This window comes from Balaenoptera acutorostrata, chromosome 17 (genome assembly GCF_949987535.1).
Source record: "Balaenoptera acutorostrata chromosome 17, mBalAcu1.1, whole genome shotgun sequence".
NCBI classification, from domain to species: domain Eukaryota; kingdom Metazoa; phylum Chordata; class Mammalia; order Artiodactyla; family Balaenopteridae; genus Balaenoptera; species Balaenoptera acutorostrata.
The window spans coordinates 1,367,939-1,382,007 of NC_080080.1; the positions used below are offsets into that span (position 1 = coordinate 1,367,939).

Here is a 14,069-nt window from a genome sequence, read left to right on the forward strand (position 1 = left end):
AACGAAGCCAGTATAATATTGATAACCAACCTAATAAAAATTGTAAAAAGAAAATTACAGACCAACATCTCTTAGATATATCAGTGCAAAAATCTTAAAGAAATATTAACAAACATAATCCAACAGCACATTAAGAAAATAATACAGGGCTTCCCTGGTGGCGCAGTGGTTGAGAATCTGCCTGCTAATGCAGGGGACACGGGTTCGAGCCCTGGCCTGGGAAGATCCCACATGCCGCAGAGCGGCTGGGCCCGTGAGCCACAACTGCTGAGCCTGCGCGTCTGGAGCCTGTGCTCCGCAACGAGAGAGGCCGCGACGGTGAGAGGCCCGCGCATCGCGATGAAGAGTGGCCCCCGCTTGCCACAACTGGAGAAAGCCCTCGCACAGAAACGAAGACCCAACACAGCCAAAATCAATCAATCAATCAATCAATCAAACATACGCATCTGATTCAAGATCCTCATTAAAAAAAAAAAAAAAAAAGAAAATAATACAGTATGACAAAGTAGGATATATTCCTAGGATTCAGTGATAGTTAAATATCAGGGAATTTGTTAATGTAATTCACCCTATTAATAGATATGAAAATAAATGTCATAGGAGTAAATCTATAGACTTTGAAGTACCTTTGAATAGACTAACTATCCTTTCTTAATTAAAAATATTCAAGAGAAATATAATCTCTTAAAGTTGTCATCTTACAGGACTTCCCTGCTGGTCCAGTTGTTAAGAATCTGCCTTCCAATGCAGGGGACTTGGGTTCCATCCCTGGTCAGGGAACTAAGATCCCACATGCTGCAACTAAGACCCAACACAGCCAAAAATAAATAAATAAACAAAATAAAATGTAACATTTATTTTTTTAAAAAAGTTATCATCTTACATTAGAAGAAAAATACCCATTATAAGAAAAGCATTCCCATCACTATTTGAAATTCAGTCAGAAGTATTCACTGATACAGTTAGAAAACATTAAACAATTAGAGGCTTTAGAATGGAAAAAGAAGTAAAACCAGGTCCATTTGTAGATGATACGGCAGTATACCTGGAAATCCTAGAGAATAAGGAATAAAAGCAACAAATTTGGAAAACAATCAGTAATGAATCAGGATGCAAAGTAAGCATATAAAATTCAGTAGCCATCAGAGGGCGTCCGGGATTTGCGAGGATGAAGTAGACTGGCGGTCACATGCTCCCACTGGACCAAGAAGAAAAAAACAGGCAGGTTGCAGGTGTCGTAAGTAAACGTGTTGGGGAGCTGAGAGGGACAAGGACCAACCGGACTGGCTTCCAGAGGTGGGGAAGTCCCCCGAGCTGAGTCGACGCTGCCAGCCTGCCCTGTCTTTCCTTCCTGGGGATTTGCCAACCACCAGCGGGACTGTATCCACAAACCAGGGAGGAGGGACGAGCACGCTCAGCTCCGGGAAAGCGAAACCTACGAGAAACCAAACCGGAATGCGCGCTGAGTCCCGGATGCAGGCGGTGGTACCCAGGGCGGGGCGTGTATAGGGAAGAGTGACGTCCGCAGCAGTCCCACGGCTCTCAGGAGCCAAGTTCCCACCCGAGGAAAGAGGCCTGCTCCAAACACACATCTGATCTTGCTCTGAAGAGACTTGCCAGAGTCTAAAGCGGCCGCAGCAGTTGGGAGTGGGAGGCTTAAAAGCAGGGCGCACAGACGTGAAGGGCATCTGCCACGCTTTCCAGGACCAGGAGACAGGCCTGCCCGAGTCTCCACCGGAAGCCTAGGAGGAGAGGGACAGGAGGGGGTATGAGTTTCCTAAAGCTGCTACGGTCCAGCCCAACCCAGCTCAGCTTGTGATGGAGTTGACCTGGTGAATGAGGAAACGAGGGACCCGCTACTACAGAGGTATGCGTGGCCTCTGGCTCTTATTTATACAAGGCCCCAAGGTGACCAATAGCAATAGGGGAGAAAAGCCGCAGACACAGACCAACGGATGATCCAGACAATGGAGTTAGCAGAAGAGGACTTTAAAATAACAAGTATGACAAGTATGTTCAATAATAGACTTTAAAAACTGAGAGTTTTGACAGAGAATAGGACTTTATGAAACAAATCAAATAAATATTCTCTGTATTGGCCAGGATTCTACAACCAATAGAATGTGTGTAGAAACAAAAAGAGATTTATTTTAAGGAACTGGCTGCAGGGCCAAAATCTTCAGGATGGGCTGTGCTGGGGGGGAAGAAGTCTTCCTTTACCCTTCTGGCTGGTCTAAGGATGAAATTGACATGAGACAGATTAACAGGAGAGAATCACGCAGAAGTTTAACAACATGTCTACATGGGAGAGACCCAGGAAAACTGAGTAACTCACTAAAGGGGCCGCAGCCCTCACCTTAAATACATCCTCAGCTAAAGACAAAACAGGTTGTTGAAGGTGGGGAGAGTCAGTTATGGCAGGTGACCAGGATTGTGAGGCAGATTTAAGTCATTGCCTTCTCCAATGATAAGAGTTTCTAGAGATTTGGTCATCCCAAATGGAGATTTCCCTTATAAATGTAAATGTTTCTTACAAAAGGTCAACTCCTACTTGGTTGTCAGAGCCCTTCCCATGTCTGCTCTTTCTCAGAAAATAACCAGCTGAAAACAATGAATGTGCCAAAGAGACGTATTTTAGGGTGGCAAATTCTGCTCCCCTGCAGCCAGAAGGCCGGAGAGCTGATGCTGCAGTTAAAGTCCAAAGACTGTTGCAGAATTCCCTCTTGCTTGGAGGAGGTCAGTCTTTTGTTCTATTCAGGCCTTCAGCTGATTAGATGAGACCCACCCATATTATGGAGAGCAGTCTGCCTCACGCAAATGTCACCAATTTAAATGGCAATCTCATCCAAAAACATCCCCACAGAAGCATCCAGAATAGTGTTTGACCACATATGGGAGTACTGTGGCCCAGCCAAGTTAACACATACTATTAACCATTGCATTCTGGAATTAAAAAATAAAATATCTGAAATTAAGAACTCATTTGGATGAATTAGGAGCAGAAGACGATATGAACGTAGGTAGAGACAGGACAGTATAAAATAGCCCAAGGGAAGCTTAGAGAGAATAAAAACAATAGAAAAAAATTAATCGGAGCATAAGGACCTGTGAGACTCAGTCAAATGGTCTAACTTTACATGAGATTGGAGTACCACAGGGAAGAAAGAGGGAATAAATAAATACTTGAAGAGATAACATTGTTCAAAATCCATGAAAGATAATTCACAGATCCATGGATTGCAGAAAACTCTAAGCAGGATAAATGCAAAGAATGTCATCCCAGCTAGTGACACTGCAATCAAAATGCTGAAAACCAAAAAACAATACTCTTAGCAGCCAGGGGAAAGAGACACAGTATCTACAAAACAACAACAATTAAGGTCTAAAGCTGACTTTTCACAAAAAAGCCAGAAGAAAATGAAATTGTATCTTGAAAGTGATGAATGACAAAGTCTGGCAACCCTGAATTCTGTGCCAACCAAAAATATTATTCAGAGATACAGAAAACAAAAAGTTTGATTTATACACAAGTTGCGATAATTCATTGCCAGCAGACTCAAACCACAAGAAATAAAAAAGGAAGCTCTTCAAGGTAAAGTGAAATGATTACAAATGGGAACATGGAACTCTAGGAAGAAGGGCAGAGAAGCAGTAGTGATAACTCTGTGTAACTGAGCAGGACCCTCTGGGGTCTTCTCGGGACAGACCCTCCTCCCGGGACAGACCCTCCTCCCATATCCTCTGCTGTAGCTCCTCTCTGAAGTACCCAGATAACATTATCTGATGCACATTTCCTGAGTTGTTTTATGGATGCTAAAACCACCATCAAATGGAAGAAATAAACTCCTTGATGATCATGAGGCCCCAGACCTACAAGCACCTAAGGATTGATAATGTTAACCACCCTCTTACCTCACCATCAACCAATCAGAGAATTGTACCTGAGCTGATCACAGACCCTGAGGCATACCTGGAGGCACAATGTGAGGTCTTGGGGAGAGAGAGCTAGCACTAGCCTGGGGTTCTGTTTTTATGAGGTTGAGGGTGGGGGCCTAGGGTTTGGTGGGCTCACTCTTTATTGGTGACTTTAAAACAGAAGAGTGGGGATTTAAAGCATGGGTAGAGGAAAAACTAGAGCCCAGGATGGTGAGTTATAGAAAGCAACTAAGAGCTCTAAAACAAAGGAGCCTGGGGGTGGGCATGTCTGGCTCCTACCTAGTCCTGAGGCTGGCAATGTGTTTATTCTAGAGAGTCATTTGGGAGTGGATGCCTGGCAAGCAGAGCTGAGGTCAGGCCCTTGCATTAGAAAAAGAGAAACCGGGACTTCCCTGGTGGTGCAGTGGTTAAGAATCCGCCTGCCAATGCAGGGGACGTGGGTTCGAGCCCTGGTCTGGGAAGATCCCACATGCCACAGAGCAACTAAGCCCGTGCGCCACAACTACTGAGCCTGCGCTCTGGATCCCACGAGCCACAACTGCTGAGCCCACGTGCCACAACTACTGAAGCCCACGCGCCTAGAGCCCATGCTCCGCAACAAGAGAAGCCACCGCAATGAAAAGCCTGCGCACCGCAACGAAGAGTAGCCCCCGCTGGCCACAACTAGAGAAAGCCCACGTGCAGCAACGAAGACCCAACGCAGCCAAAAATAGATAAATAAAATAAAATAAATTTATAAAAAAAAAAAAAAGAAAAAGAAAAAAAAAAAAAGGAACCAAGTGTCAGGGCTGCACTACATTAACCCAACTATGTTAGTTCTCATGTTAAATGTAAATGGACTTAACATTCCAAAGTAAAAGCAAAATTGTTTAGACTGGATACAAAATAACACTAAACTGGTTACAACTCTGACTTTAAAAATCAGGACACAGAATAGCTGAAAAGAAAAAGAGTGGGAAAAACATCATGCTGATAGTAATCCAAAGAAATCTTGTTTCACCCTATTAATGCCATATAAAGTATACTTTAAGGCAAGAAATATTACTAAAAGATATTTCATAGTGATAAAAAGTCAATATAACACAAAGATATGTCAATCCTACCTCTGTATACAACTAGTAACAGCTTCAAAATGTTTAAGCAAGATACGGCAGAAGTGAAAGTTGAGGCAAATTTACAGTGACACAAATATTTTAACATAAATCCTTTAAGTAACTGATAGTGTTGCAGGAAGGGGGACCCCTTCCAGGGCCCCAGAGCGGGCTCTTGTCTAACGCTCAGAAATGAATTGTCCGAGGAGACATACGTGCTGACAGAGCAAGAGACTTTATTGGGAAGGGGCGCCGGGCGGAGAGCAGGATGGTAAGGGGCCCCAGGAGGACTGGTCTGCCACGTGGCTCGCAGTCTCGGGTTTTATGGTGATGGGGTTACTTTCTGGGTTGTCTCTGGCCAATTATCCTACTTGTGCCCATATTTGGTCTGACTCAGGGTGCTTCCTGGTGGTGCGTGCATCTCTGAGTTAAGATGGATTCCAGTCGGAGGGTTTCTGGGAGGTTGGCAGGATGTATTATGGGCTGGCGTCTCCTCTCCTTTTGGCCCCTCCCAAATTCTCCTGGTTAGTTTTCTGCGGCAGCATCGTGTTCCTTATTGGGACCTCCTTTTGTGTGAAAGTGGTTATTATCATGCCTGGCCAAGGCGGGCAGTTTTGGTCAATGGTTCCCTAACAATAGAACAAGCAGACAAGAACGTCACTTAGAATACATAAATTTGTACAAGATTGCAAACAATTAACATAATGGACATATATGGAACATCATACCAAACAAGTGAATCCATATTTAAGTGCATGTAGAACACTTACCAAATATGTCATATACTCAATCGTGCAGTTAATCTAGGAAAACAAAATATAGGAAAGTTGGAGAGGAAGAAATCCAAACAAGAATGGCTAGTATAACAAGTACTGAAAATAACCCGGAGCTGTGCAGGATGCGGAGCAGCTGGAGAGCTTACACTTTACCAGTCTCAGTATAAACTGGCACAATCTGCTTTCCTGTGGATGGAAAATGTTGCTGCCATGTCAGCAGCCAAAGGATGTTGCAGCCATCAACCACCACCGCCCCCCGGAAGGTGAGCCCTGAGGGAACGCAGGATGGAGACGAGGAGGGTGCCCACTGCCAAGCCCTCAGCTGCCGCAGCTGCCCCGCTTGTGCAACCCGAGGGGACTCATGATGGGAAAGAACGGGATACTGGCCCTAGAAGCTGAGATGCCTATCAAAGGAGTGATTTCAATGAGCCCAGGCTCTTACATCTTCCTATTCATAGAAAAGCGCTACATTCCTTAACTTGAGATGTCTGGTTTTCTTTAATTAACAATAATCTATTGGGAATTCCCTGGTGGTCCAGTGGTTAGGAGTCTGGCTTCCACTGTCGGGGGCATGGGTTTGATCCCTGGTCAGGGAATTAAGATCCTGCATGCTGTGCGGTGCGGCCAAAGATAAATAAATAAAATCGGCCCTTAAAACAAAACAAACAAATAACTCCAATAGTCTTTTGATGCTCCGACTACCTGTCTTTGCTGCAAAACTTCTGTATATCCTCACTCCTCCCTGACCTCTTCCGAGCAGAAACTCAGAGCTATTCTGAGAGGCTGCCTCCCAGGCTTGAAGTCCTCAGAAAGGCCGCCAAATAAAACATGATTCTCAACTTTTAGGTTGTGCTTTTTTTCAGTCAACATTAAACATACACATACCCTGTGACCCAGCATTTCCACTCCCAGGTACGTACTCAAGAGAAAAAAGTTCACCAAGATAAATGCCCACGAATGTTTAGAGCTGTATTATTCATGAGCATCAAACCTGTCAACAACCTTAACGCCCATTAAGGGCAGAATAAATACATAAATGCTGGCATGGGCACACAATAGAACACTACATGGAAATGAAAAAGAATCCTCTACTGCTACACTCAGCAACATAGGAATCTCACAGAGTGATGAGTTTAAAAAGCAGCAGAGTTCATTTCCTGGCAGCGCCACACCAGCAGAGAGCCCGTGCTGCTGGGGGCACTTCAGAGGACTCGTGAGGCCACCAAAGACAGCTCCCTTCTGAGTCACGGAAAGTCAACTGATCAGGAACTTTAACTGTATCTGTACAGTCCCTTCCCTTGTGCACTTTCTATGGTGAATACAAGTTACAGGTCTCACTCACACTCACACAAAGATTTCAGAGAGGAGACACAGAGGTCAAGAAAGTAAAGTGAGGACTTACGAAGCGACAGCGCGCTCTCAGTGCGACAGCGGGCAGACTCACGTGAGTAGCTGTGCGGAGTTTCTTTGGCAAGCTGCTCACGTGGGGTGCAGAAGTGAAGGGGCGGAATATTCATTGGGGAGGGAGGGGTTTGGGGTCGTATTCCCTGATTTTCTTCCCAGCTCCACCTTCCCAAGAGGCGGAGGCATTTTTTCTTTATTTAGCCTTGATCATGAGTGTCATGGCTTCGGTGCCCGATGGGTATTTCTTATCTGGGAGGCTAATTTTATTGTAATCAGAGTATAATGAGCAAAAGGTTACTTTTGGACTCTGGAGATTCCAGCCTCTTCTCATCTTTCTTTGTCTGTCTCCAGGGCACTTGCCATCCCAAAATGTGTGGTTTCCTGTCAGTCCAGAGGTTCCTGCTTTTCTCTGTCTGTCGAAGGGCCACCGTTGTTTACAAGATGTATGGTTTCCTGCCATCTGGCCCGTGCCCCCCTTCCCCTGCTCGTATCTAGCTACCTGCCTGCTGTAACACCATGACCCACTACTCGTTTTGTACATGTAGATCTGGATTGTGTAAACTGTCAATAATACACCATCTGGCGTATAACCCTTTGTCTCAGAAACATGTAACCTTGCCTTGACCTTTAGCGGGTGGAAGAGTCCTCAGAGTTTTCTGAAAGACTGTCTCCCGGCTTATAATCCTCAGGTTGGCGCCACTAAAATTCTCTTTTCTTAGAATGCCTGTTGATTACTTTTTTGTGGACAGGAGGATCCTCGGGGTGGAGGCGGGGCTGGGGGCTTGCCCTCACACTGTGGCCCGGGTCATCCCTGGCCTGTCCACCCTGCTGGGGACCACAGCGTCCCTCCCACAGGGACCACAGCTCTCACCAGGCCCCGGGGGAGGAGGGCTGGGGCCTGAGGACGAGTAGACCACTGAGGAAACCGAGTCACAAATCTGAGACACCACGGGAGGGAGAGCGAGGCCGCCTTCCCAGGGGAGCTCGGGCGCCAGCAAGTGAGGGGACCTGGGAGGTCTGTTCCCAGCAGGGGGCTCAGCAAGGAGAGCCTCGGGGGGCAGGACGCTGTAGTCCCCTCGGGACTGGCCCGGAGCCGGGAGCTCCTCCATCCCCTTCTCTGACAGGCGCTCTTGGTGATCCTGGGGGAAGGGATGCAAATTACAAGGACCTGCAGGAAAGGCTGGGGTCACTGGGAGCCCGGGGTTGCTGGTCTGACCCTCACCGGCTCCAGACCCCAGGCTATGAGGGTCTCAGGCCCAGTGCAGCAGAAGCTGTGGGAACAGGGAGGGGGACGGGGGTGGAGCGGCGGGTGAACCCATCTCTGTGACACCCTCAGGATGGCAAGACTCTGCTCACTCCTCTGGGCAGAACCGGCCGGGGTGCCCATGAGCCGCCAAGAGCTGCCTCCCTGCCCCCCAGCCCCACCCCAGGCATTAATGTGAGGAGGGAGCCAGATGCCCCTGGGTTCAGTAGGGTGAGAGCCACTGGAACCCACCCTTCCAGCCTCTGAGCCCCTCTCCTGCCCACCTCCAGTCCAGGCCTGGGGTGCTATCAGTGTCCCAAGTCCTGACCCTGGGACCGTGTGTGTGTGTGTGTGTGTGTGTGTGTGTGTGTGTGTGAGAGAGAGAGAGAGAGGGGTGGACGGGGCATCTCGTGAAAGCTGGGCCTGGGGGGCAGAGCTCAGGGACATCTTCTGGCTAATCCCAGACTCAGGTGAGCTGGGAGCGGGTGCCTGATCCTCTGGCTGCCTGTGTCCCCACAGGCTTCTCCAGTTCCCTGGGGGGGTCCTCAGGCTGGGGGAGCTGTCAGCAGGGGGGCTGTCAGCAGAGGAGCTGAGGGTTGGGGGAGGGACGGGGGGTGGGGACCCTCAGCCTGGCGTCCCCTCTAGCCCTCAGGAGGAGGCCAGCTGTTAGAAGAGGTAGACTTTCCTTCAATATTACGATGAAGCCCCGCGGGCTGCTCCAGGACAGTCTTCCTCGGCAAAAGCGGGATGGACGGACTGACTGAAGGCTGGGAAGCTGAGTGTGACCTGTAAGAAGACGACCTCCGCAAGGGGTGGGGCTGGGGGGCGTGGTGGGGAGGCTCCGCCCAGCCTGGGCCCACCCCGCCCCCCGGGCCCGCGGAGAGCCCCGCCCTGCTCTGCCCCGGAGGCTAAACGGAAGGGCTGAGGGCGGAGGGCAGACGCCCCCCCGAGCGGCCTCGGCGCTCCCGTCGTCCGTGTTCCGCTCGCGGCCGCCAGGGGACGGCGCCTCGCCGGCTAACTCAGAATCCCAGCAGCTCGGGCACCTAGAGCAGCGCTCCTCCTGCCCTTTCCACTCCGACCTTAAATGCTTTCCTTCCCAGGACTTCATCGTGTCACTCAGATTTCTCCAGGGAGCCGTCCTCCCAGAATACACCCTCTGCTGAGGTTATTAACCTTCCATTCAAGGGGTCCCAGAAAGCGCCCATGGGTGGGGCTCAGAGAAGGGAGGCCCATCTGTGCTGTGGCTCTGTCACCAGCCCTGGGGACGGTCTGGTGCCCGCACCTCCCCCCCCCCCCGCCAACGGCACCAGACCGGGGGGAGCCAGGGGACCAGAGGGACTCTGAAAGCTCCGGCAGGGCAAGCCCAGGCCGGGCCGTGAGGTAGCCTTTGCGAGGGGCCCCCGCCAGCAGGTTGGGTCCTGGGTCACAGGAGGGCAGGAGCGGGGCAATGAAGGTGATGCCAAGGACTGGGGAGGAGGGGGCGCAGGGCCCTCCCGGGCCGGGCCATGGGCATCACAGGAGTGTTGTGGGAGAGGGCAGACCCTGGGCAGGACCCCCTCGTCCCGGAGGCCAGCTGGGTCAGGCGGCAGACCGAGCAGCCTGGGAGGGGCAGGCGAGGGGGCAGGGGCCAGACCGGACGGAGCTGAATTTGCCTACAGAGAAATGGCAGGCATCACTCCGGCCCCTGGGCACTGAGACTAGAGTCCAGACTCCCGGCCAGAGTGTGCCCGGGACAAACAGTGCTGCGCCTGGCACCTCCCTGCAGCCCGGGCAGATGCCAGGGGGAGCGAGAGTCCGGGCGGAGCCCGAGAAAAGCTTTCCTTTCCCCTCCCCTCTGTCGCTTCGTTCCCCTTCCTGCCCTCTCCTGGGGTTTCACCTCCCTCCCCTCCCTCCCTCCCTGCCCTCCCTCAGGCTGTAGGAAATGGAAACTCAGAGCCCTGGGCTCCTCCGCCGCCCAGCCCCACCCAGCCCCACCCAGCCTCCCTCTGCTTTTGCACAGCTTGTGCCTTCCAGCCTCCCCCCACCCCAGGGAGGGAGGCGCAGCCGGAACCAGCTGCACCCAGGAGGTCCAGCTGCCTCTGAACCCAGCCCTCAAGGACTTTGCCCTCCAACCCAGAGCAGAGGAAATGCTGGGTACCCTCAGGGTCATAGACCCAGTAGGACAAGTGGCTTCAACCCTGAGCCCTGGTTTTCACTTCTGAAACCTGGAGGTAACCATCTCTCATTGTAGTTGTGGGAAGAGTATAACAGATCGATATCACCTGCAAAATAGTCAGTACACAGAGATGGAAGCTGAGGTTAGCATTAGTGGAACGCATTTGTTACATACCTGTCCTGCCACTGCCCCCCCCCTGCCACCCCCTGGCTCCCAGTGTCCCCAGACTCAAATCCAAACTTCCGACTGTGATGGTCAAGTCCACCTGTGCATCTTCCTCTGGCCTGGCCCCGCTGAAACGACAGAACGCGTTTTGGGACTCAGTAGAGCATAGGTTCTTCAGTGCAGAAAGACTTCAGCGAGAGGCAGTGACAGGTAAGGAAAAGGTTTATTAGTATAGGACGCTTGTGAGAGATGCAAGCGGGCAGGCAAGGGAGCGCCGTGATGAAAGCTGGGTGGCTACACTTTTATAATGTAGAAAAAGTGAGGGGAAGAGGACCACCTTCCTCCTCATTCTTGAGTAGACGTCAAACTTCCATCATCAGCTCCTCCCCCACGTCAGGCAGGGAAGTTTTCTCGTCCCTACATGGTCAAACCAGGACTGTCATGGTGCTATGGAAATGGGCAAAAAGGTGGTAACATATACTGAAACGAGGTAAATCATCTCAGGTTGCAGCAGAACGTCACCTTTGCCTATAGTTTTGTTTTTAGTGTGCGCAGAGGAGCATGTGCTAGGAATCACTACCTTACTGACCTCACTGGGCAGGATGTGGGTCTTGCCCCACCATTGTTTGGGGCATGTCTTGTGCTTCTGTTGCATGGTTTTGTTGCTAGGCAAGCCTGCTTAATTTCGATGCTAAGCAAGCCTGCTTTCTGGCGTGATCATTAACTTACAGGGTTCTCCCATACTTTTTTCTTTACTTATGATCCCTTAGTGGGAGTAACTATTTAATCGCCTACTTTGTCCCTTCACTCTGTCCCTAGCACCACCACTGCCCCACCCTGCTGGTCTCAGTCCTTTTAGCAAAGCTGCTTGTGATTTGTTTTGAGTGAACAACACAGTGGATGCATCCTATGTGGGGACTGTCAACAGTAAACAAAGCAAACAAAATGCACAATGTGAAAGCAGTTGTTACCTGAAAACTGGGCTCACCTCTTGGTAGGTGTGGAGCCAAAAGCCACAACCATGCCAAAGAGCAGGAGAAGGAAGGATGTATTACGGGCAGCAAGTAAGGAGAACACCAGGGATCTCACCCAAAGCAGAGTCTCCCCAACGGCGACACTGGGGAAGTTTTAAGCTAAGGGTCCGTGCATATTCAGGAAGGGGCTTGAGCAGAGGATTATTCAGTATAGAATCGGGGCAAAGGTTGGCAGAGTCCAGGCTTGGGTTGACTGAAGTCAGAAGGGACATCATCATCCCCCACCCACCACCTGGGTGGGGGCCTTAGTTCCTCACAGAACTCAAAGATAGATTATGTCTATCCCTTGAGGAGGCACTAGGACTCCGCTTCATCACTGCACTATTGTTTGACTGCTTTTCCTCTGTTCCTGTATTCTGTTGTTCCCTTAAGATCATTGATCACGGAGACCTCTTCAAGGGCAAGCATTGCGGCCAGGCTTGGATCACAAAATGGCTTAGGCCAAAATGGCTTCTCTTATGTCAAGAAAGCCATGCCTGGTTCTCTTTCTCTGGGGACCCCCTAACCTATCTGCTTACACAGTTTCAGTTTTTTGCGGGGACTTTACCGAGGACTCTAGTGTGGGAGACAGCCTCTCAGTAGCTCCGAAGAGGTAGGGGAGCCAGGATATATATGAATTTTTTGATTGGGAAATACAGGCGGTCAAGCATACATCTTGGTAAAAGATTACTACTAATCACAAAAGACAGACATCTCAAGTTAATGATTTTAGTGCTTTCTATGTATGGGAAGATGCAAGAATCGGGGGTCATTGAAATTCTCCCTTAGATCCACATCTTAACTAGGGGCCCACATCCAAAGCACAGCGAGCTTCCTCTTGTTTTTCCCTATCATGAATTCGCCTCAGGGCACACTGCTGGTGGGCGACTGCAGTGGGTTGCAATTTAATCCTCGTGGAACTGGAATGGTGGGCAGCATTTCTGTTGTTTTTTGGGTTTTTTTGGCTGCACCACACAGCAGACTAGGGATTGAACCCGTGCCCCCTGCAGTGGAAGCGCAGATTCCTAACCACTGGACCGCCAGGGAAGTCCCTGCAACATTCTGTTTACAGGACTCTGAACTTCAGGGGTAACCAGCATTCCTGGGGGACATTCTGATTTCATCCCCTTGAATTCTTTTCCTTGCTTTGGTTTTTAATGCTGGTCTGATCCACTCAAGTGAATCTCAACATTTCTACCACCCCGTGAGTCTCAACCAGACTGCTGTGATGTGCTTCTGGACCCTTCCACAAGATGCTGGCTGGGCCTGGGTCTCCTTCCCCTTGTCGTCCTGATCTCCTGGGGCAGACCGCTCCTCCCGTCCCTCCCTTGAGCTCTATCACCGCATTGGCGCTCAACCCCAAGGGCTGGCTGGCATCCCCCTTGGTGGCAGTGACGCCGAGGACGCTGCATAAATGTGTGTCACGGGGCCCATTCTGCGCAGAGCTGCTCACCTGCTCCTGTGACCCGGGCCCGGGATGTGGGCCACAACCCGAGCCCTCGCAGGGACCACTGTCCCGCCCTGCTGCACAGCGATGCCTGGACCCTGGACCCAGGCACATCGGAGCTTCTGGCCAGCCTGGACCCAGCCCTGCTGTGTTCCCTCCCACCACCCAGGAGACATGACAGCATCCTGAAGGATAAACGTATCACTCTCTGCAAGGCGCTCAGCTGCAGCCCTTGGTTCATTGCTCCTCGGCCACCAGCCCAATCAAAGAATCCCCTTGGCTTAGAACTCAGACACTCCCCCAGTGCAGACACTGGGAACCCCTGGCTTAGCCACAGACCACAGTCGGGCTTGCCGGGGGAGTAGGCCTGTAGCAGTGAGGGCTGCTGGCTCGGGGAGCAGCACCCCTGCCCTCCAGCCAGGGTCCAGGCCTTCTCCAGGGGAGTCCCCCCCCCCCACTCCTCCCATAGGTCCTTGGGATGGACATCTCACTCACCCACTTACTGAGCTCCTGCCCCCCTCCCCACCATGCTTTGTGTCCTCCTCAGCCTGACTGGCCCAGGCACCCCGTACCCAAGTCCCGGAACCCCGGCTGTGGGGTCCCCTCCCCTCCCGCCCAACCCCATCCCTCCCTCTGTGGGCTCCTGCCTTCCACCCAGAAGTAGGCTGACCTCTGCTAGTTTCTCTGTCCAGTCCAGTCCTGTCCGGAGGATAAACTTCCCAACTTCCCAACCCTGCCCAGCCGAGGGCAGCTAGCTGTGGTCTCCCGCGACCCTCTTCCCCACTGCCTCCCAGTGGGCCTCAGGGTGGGGACCCTCAGACCCTCTACACCTGTGGCTC

The 14,069-nt window shown here is 51.0% G+C and overlaps 1 long non-coding RNA gene across 1 annotated transcript; it reads right to left on the reverse strand.

Moving 5' to 3' along the window:
- Positions 1-5,243: 5,243 nt before the first annotated feature.
- On the reverse strand, positions 5,244-8,040 carry LOC103008867 (uncharacterized). The gene is made up of 3 exons (XR_449720.3): positions 7,206-8,040; positions 5,798-5,830; positions 5,244-5,656 (listed from the first exon to the last, which is right to left on the reverse strand). It is a non-coding gene; the product is annotated as an uncharacterized LOC103008867 (long non-coding RNA).
- Positions 8,041-14,069: the final 6,029 nt, after the last annotated feature.